The 7,435-nt window shown below is 28.7% G+C and overlaps 1 long non-coding RNA gene across 1 annotated transcript; it reads left to right on the forward strand.

The window, feature by feature from the left end:
- Positions 1–266: 266 nt before the first annotated feature.
- On the forward strand, positions 267–3,637 carry LOC126659992 (uncharacterized). The gene is made up of 4 exons (XR_007635175.2): positions 267–446; positions 529–623; positions 2,094–2,177; positions 3,422–3,637. It is a non-coding gene; the product is annotated as an uncharacterized LOC126659992 (long non-coding RNA).
- Positions 3,638–7,435: the final 3,798 nt, after the last annotated feature.

A 7,435-nucleotide genomic window follows, 5' to 3' on the forward strand; every position in this document is an offset into this window, starting at 1 on the left:
AAATTTCGTGAAATTTAGACAAAAATATTTCATTAAGCGGAATTTGGACATTCGGAAAAAGAAAATTAAATAAATAAATTATTGAACTTGGATCGATAAATAATATGGAAAAGTTCTTTATTTATCGTTATGGAATTATCGTCAAAGTTTTGTAAATTTACGAAATTGAATTAGAAGCGAGCACGTCGGTTTATTAAGGATTTGTGTTAAAGTACAATTTAGCCTTGAGCTTAAATGGATATTAAGCCAACTATTGATGTCATTTACTTCATTAAGAAGGGATTGAATCATCAACTTCATCATTTGACTCTAAGACACCAAAACAAATGCTCCAAAACTCCATTTTTCCTCTCAAAGGTGCCGAACCCTTACCTCCATCCCAAATTTTCTCAACCAAATTTGATGATTTTGGAGGCAAAATGATCATAAGGCAATAAGGAACTAAGGTAAGCTAACAATTTCTGAGTTCTATGGAAAAACTAGGGTTTTTGGAGCTATGAAGTTAACTATGTGTATTTGATTGATTAGGAGGTACATGTTGTGTTTAGAGCTAGAATTTTGAAGAAATGATCATGATCTTTGGAGGAATTCAGTTCGGCCATGGAGCTAAGACATCACCCAAGGTATAAAAGTCTGAATTATGAACTTTGGTGATGAATTGGATAGGTTTTGTTAAGGTTAAAGCTGAGTTATAAACTGTTATGAATTGTTGTGAGGAGTGATGTTTGAGGGCTGATTTGAACGGTTTAGAGTCGATATTAATGGCTGGAAATAGGTCGGAATGAAAGAGGGCATGTCGGACTTTACCACGGAAGTGGTAGTTCTGCTCAAATGAGCAAAACCCATCTGCTCCGGTGAGCAGAACATGGCTGCTCACCAGAGCAGATGCAGCCCTGTTTCTGGGCTGTTTCTGCCCAGAAACAGGGCAGCCCATGGGAGCTGTTTTGGCAGCTCCCAGCCGGCCGTAGGCACCTCGGATTTGGTTCGGGTCTTAACGAAAAATGTAGTCGGGATGTTGATGAATAAGAATACACAATAAGTTTGGTCATTGGATGTTTGTAAGCATGTCGTTTGTCGGCCCAAAGTCGACTAGCTAGTCACTTTGGAAAAATTATTAATTTTAAGGAAAAATTATAAGAAAAATAAACTGGATAGTCGGAGTTGTAAAGTATGAATTATCGAAGTTAAAAAGGTTATAGGCTTCGAAAAAGTCGAATTAAAAATGGATTAAACGTATTTTATGTTAATAAAATACTGTTTTAAGAGTTGTGTTCGAGTTAAGTTTGAGAGCGGCTTCGGAGGTCGTTAGGGGTGTATTTCATGTCGGAAATTGTACATATGGCGTGGGTGCATATCGAACTAAGTCCCGACCAACTCGGTTTTGCCCCACGAGGCATAATATGCCCTGTACAAGAAGCCAAAGTAGGCTTGCTAGGAAGATTTATGGGCTGCCAACAGCTCTAAAATTGTGCAGGATAGACAGTTCGAGTACGTTTTCCGATCCCCTACGCATACCGAATCAAGTTCGGACCTAAATGGAAATTGTAGAACATATTACATAGATTAAATATTAACAATTTAATCACAGTTTTGATGCTTTAAGATAAGTGATTTTAAAGCTCAAAAGTGCATGAAAATGCTGAATTTGGATTAAAAAGAATTAAGGAGTCAACTTTGGAAATTCATTGTGAATAATCGAGATGTCAAAACTAGTCGAAGTCTTCACGGAAGTTGTAGATATGAATATGAAGTTTGAATATGTCGAGTTTGTTTTGAAAAATGATCATTGTACATACTCGGTTTTAAGGCCCAAAGTAGCAGTCCTAGTGGACTTTTTGTGCAGCCCCAAAGTGTTTAAATCAGGGAACCAACTTCCGAATCATTTTCCGACACCTTCAGGTGCTAGTTTTAGTCCGAGACCTAAACGAAAGTTGTAGGCGACGTTCCGAACTTTAAGAATGTCAGTTTCTTTTAGGGGTCGGACTATTTTAAGTACGCATTTTTAATAGCTAAAGTTGGCTAGAAAACCAACTTTTTAGTAAATAGATATAGCTCGAATTTTATTAATTCTTGCTATTATTATATTTGCGTAGACTGGACGAGTGACTATCGATACGGCTCAAGGCGTACGGATTGAGATATCGTCGTGCTTATTTGAAGAATTTGGATAGCAAGTGGTGAGTACACTTTAAATTACTCGCTAATATTCATAAAGCTATATGAATATTTATATATCTGAAAAGTTTGTTTTAAATTTTATGCGTATGTATGTTTTGAAAATGATGTTTTATCGTAATGTATTAATTTGATAATAACATAAATGTTAAGGTACCGGGGATGGGTAAAGTAAAATAACGTAAATTGAACCAAATACAAATAAGAAAAGTACAGTACATTCCTATATGTACTAATAAATCGAATATCGAATAATATACAAGTATCAGGTCAAATATGAATAAGGAAATATAGTACATTCCGATATGTACTATCAAACATAATAAATACCCATACGTGCGTGTGTTATAGATGTATGCTTGTAGATTGTAATGTGCATGCCATGGTCCATAAAGGATCAATATAACATAACGAAAAATACAAAATCAACTAGTAAACGTAAAATGAGAATTGTACTATGGTACACCCAATAATAAGAACTGAGATACAAGGTTGAACTTGGTAGAATTATCCCGGGACCTGTATCTCATCCATTCTGGATGATAATCCTCGGAACTCATACGAAATAAAAAGTAAGTGCAATACATCGAGAATCAATAAGAAACAAGATCGAGACACAATGTGAACAAACACTCCTATTAAATGTCAATAGGAATTATATGAATCGACAGTTAAGTTCAAAAGACCTGCAGGGTGCAGAGTCTGAATGCAGACACGAAGGTAACTCGGTTGAACTATCTCGGGACCCGTGTCTAAGGAGTAACTCGGTCGAATTATCTCGGGACTCCTATCGATCGTTTGGGATTGAGAAATGGTACAAGTAACTCGGTTGAATTATCTCGGGACTGTACCATATGGTTATGGGTAACTCGGTTGAACTATCTCGGGACCCAACCATAAGGATCAAGTCACAAGAGACTTGCCAATGATTTAATTCGACTTAGAATCAAGATAATATAAACTTAGATTTAAGATTCGGTCGAAAACTAATGCAACAAAACGAGAAAGAAAAATATCAATATCATAATAAGAAATCAAGGACGACAAATACTTTTAAATTATAAGTTTATGAAATAAACAAAGAATTATGAAGGAAAGTAAAGAGGGTATGCAATATGATTTCAAAAGAGTATTTTCTATATATAAAATGTGTTTTCAACGGTTTTAACCCTTTGTGTGATATTGCGTGCAATTTGGTGAACTCACTCAGTTTTATACTGACCCCGTTGCTCCTCCCATTTTTCAGGGATAGCATGATATGATTTGAAGAGTCAATCTTCCGAAGTTCTAATTCTCGGAAGTGATTTGTACAAGAAGAAAAAGAATGTTTTCGTTCTAGCAGTCCGCAGTAGTCTAGAATTTGTTAACTATACTATTGTATAACGCGTTTTAACTCTGATATTATTTGTAAGTGGGGTCACATGTATTTTAATATATGAAATATGTTTTGATTTGCGAAAAATTTACACATGTTTTTAGGCTTGCTACGGGATTTGGAGCTACCACTCCCATTCCCTAGCGCCGGTCGCGACTCATAAATTTGGGTCGTGACAGATTGTTATTATTTAGTTATTGATATGAAAAATTATTATTAAATAGTTACCACTTGAAAAAAATGTAAACCCTAAAAAGAAAAAAAAAATTAAAATTAAAGAGAAAAAAGTAATGATCGAGAGAGAAAATCCAAGTTTTTAATAACTACTATTAATTAACAAAATAAAATTGTATCTTACCATAAATATATCATAGGCACCGTGTGAAATCAGTAAATATAACAATCATTCCTGCCACAAGTTACAAATCATGAAATACAAAAGTAACATAAACACTTGATGCTAAGCACACAACACAAAGGAACCATAATACTAAAAAATAAAATATTATTTTACCTAACAAAGTAAAAGATGATTTTATAATACGCGCGATGCGTACCTTGTTAGAAGCCAAAGTGCTGGCAATTCTTTTGATGGAATTTTTCTTGTTAAAATAAATTTAACTATCATGTTAAATAATGAGTTATATAACACAATTTATCTATAAGTGCTTTAAGAAACCTATTAAACTTAAAACTGTCCTAATATTTCAATACTTTGATAATTCTATTAAACCTAAAATTGTTATAGTATTTTAACTTTATTATATTTAATTTAATTCTACTTAAATCAAACTATATTAAATTTAAAAGTTATATCTATATGATCCGCAGTATATATGACATTTATTTGTATAAATTACTTTTTATCAAATTACTTTTTATTTAATCTCAAATTATAGTAAAATATTGATATTTATACAATCTGTTATACAAGTAATTATATATATAATATTAATTAAATAAATTGTAAAAAGATGAAGGAGTTGAACAGCTATAGCATTAGCAATGTCATAATCGACAACTATTATTTTTTATTATTAGTAAAAATAATACAGTAACTTTGTGAGAGTTACATTGTGCTATGAAGACAATTATACAAGTGTAAGAGTCCTATTTAACTTCATACTTGTTTTTATTTGAAGTATATAATCAACATTTTCGTATGAAAAGAGTCCTACTTAATTTATTTAACTTTTTATTTATTTTATGTATTTTTTAATGTTTACAAACTAATACTGAAGTTCACAATAGATCTCCTATTTTAATTAAACTTGTATTGCAATTAAAATTTTATATTTAATTATTATTATAATGGTGTTTCCTTGGTGCCGTTAATCCAATTGGTTTCTTTATGCTACTTAATCTCTTAGTTAACTGTTTTTAGTTTTATATTTTTTAATAATAATTTATTTATATTTAATGCAGATGTTATTAGAATTAGACTTGTACTTAACATTGTAATTGTTTTAATTATTAAAGACTATTATCGTAATTTTGCCTGTCCCCCCCCCCCCCCTCACACTTATAGAATAGTTATAGATACTAGTTTTTCCCCACGTGCTACGCACGTGAGCGATATTACATGACCCATTATTTAAATTTAAATTTAATTAAAATATTAAATACAATACTTTACTTAAAAAAATTGTTCTAAATTATTCTCATTTAAATAGAAACTATATCACATTCGTGATATTAATATTATCCGTTATATATAATATTAATTTATTACTATTAATAATATTTTTGTTTTTAATTAATGTTTTATATAAGTGAATATAATACCAGGCATGTAATTATATATATATATATATATATATATATATATATATATATATATATATATATATATATATATATATATATATATATATATATATATATATATATATTAAGTTTATATTTTTACCTTTTTCACATATTGGCGAACTCTAATTAATGTAAACTCCTATTTTTTATTGTTTTATTAAAATTATACTTTATATTTCTTATTTTGTAAGAGAAACTGATTTTATAGAGTTAAGTTTAATTCGGTAAATAGCTTATGTGAAATTAAATTGAATAAATATCACATTAAATTTTAGTAAGGGTTATTAGCATTAACTTTATACATTTGTACGTATTATTATTAGAGCTATGCTTAACATCTAGTATTTTATTGTTAGAATTATATATAATATCTACTTTAGGTATATTTTAACTCTTAAAAATTCTAAAAGTGCACTAATTAGAAAATTTAGACTTTTGATTTTATTGAAATTCTATTCCATCTTGTTAATCTTCTAATTATGCTCCAACTCAACTTTAAACTCCTTGTTTAAAGCTCTTATTCGATTTTTTGTTACTTTATCTTTAAATATTTATTTTTGATAATTACTAAAATATGCATATAGTTAAATTCTTTAAATATTTATTGTAATTAAACTATTAATGGACACTATTATCGTAATTTTGCCTATCCCTCCGTCCGCCCACCACTTTTAAATACATTATTTTTATTTACACTAACATTATAGCACGTGACCGATATTTATATAACTCGGTATATATAAAATAATCAATTAAATTAACAAATTAAATATAAGAGTACTCAATAAATTATTATCATACACACCTTTTCAGCAAGGACAATAACTTTTTCAGTAACTTTTCCACCAACTTTCATCCAATATTGTTCAAAGTGAACCATTAAATATTAATTAATATTCTCAAAAGGAAAACATAAAATTAATTTTTATTATTATTTTTAAACAAAAATTGTGGCCTCGTTACAATTTCAATTTACTCAATAGATATTAATTCAATAAACTAAAAAGATAGAGAATAGATACCTCTTGAGCAAGGGAACAGCTTCTTGAATAGCTTTGCCATCAATTTTTTTCCAATATCTTTCTCAAACAAACTACAAATTATCAAATCAAACAATCATCCATCAAATTTCTATTTTCATGAATCGGCAATATTCAATCTCTTCAAATCAAATGATATTAATATGACCAGCAAACCAAAGCATGTTTGCCATTGATTGTTTCTAACAATCATCGGACTATTATCCATGAATTTGAGCAGAGCAAATTCAGTTCACTTAATTTAAATGCCTAATTAAAATGCTAAGTAGTATATAGTCTTCAGTGGTCAATATGGATTAGGTCTCTAGCTAATTTCAAATGAACTAAGTTATGCTAATTATACGGCCATGATATGGATGTATTCTTATTTAAAACAAACTCTCCTTTTTAATTATATGTATCTTTATTAAATTTAAATAATATAAAAATAACTCCTAACTTGGTTCCTTGTTAAACTTAAACTCTAAGTTGCATTAGTTTTAGGGTATGGATTTTCGCACTCCACCATTTATAACGGCACTCCACTTTTGGTGGTAAATGACTTTAACATCCTTCATTAGATATCATTTATTACTTTTATACTTTTAAAATCTCACTCATTAATAGTACTTTTATTTTTTTTAACTCTTTGGTTCCAATAACTTTAACATATTTTGACACATTTTGAACTTTTTTTATCTTATTTATTTATTTATATTTTTATTTAACTTAAAATTAATAATTTGATACATATATTTATATAAAAATTATTTATTAAACTATATACATAGATCACATTTTATTATTGTTTTCATAGAAATCTATAATTATTTGATATTTTTTAAATATAATTTTTTTCTCGAATAATTAAAGGAACTTTAAATAGATTGTGCATTTAAAAACATGTCCAAATAAAATTAATTTTTATATAAATTTATTATTAATCTATTTTTATAAAAACTTCATAATATTAAATTTAATTTTTTTACTAAAAGCATATGTAATGGTATCATATATTTATTACTAATTTAATTTCATATAATAAATTATTTATTTA

Source organism: Mercurialis annua, linkage group LG8 (assembly GCF_937616625.2).
Source record: "Mercurialis annua linkage group LG8, ddMerAnnu1.2, whole genome shotgun sequence".
NCBI lineage: Eukaryota > Viridiplantae > Streptophyta > Magnoliopsida > Malpighiales > Euphorbiaceae > Mercurialis > Mercurialis annua.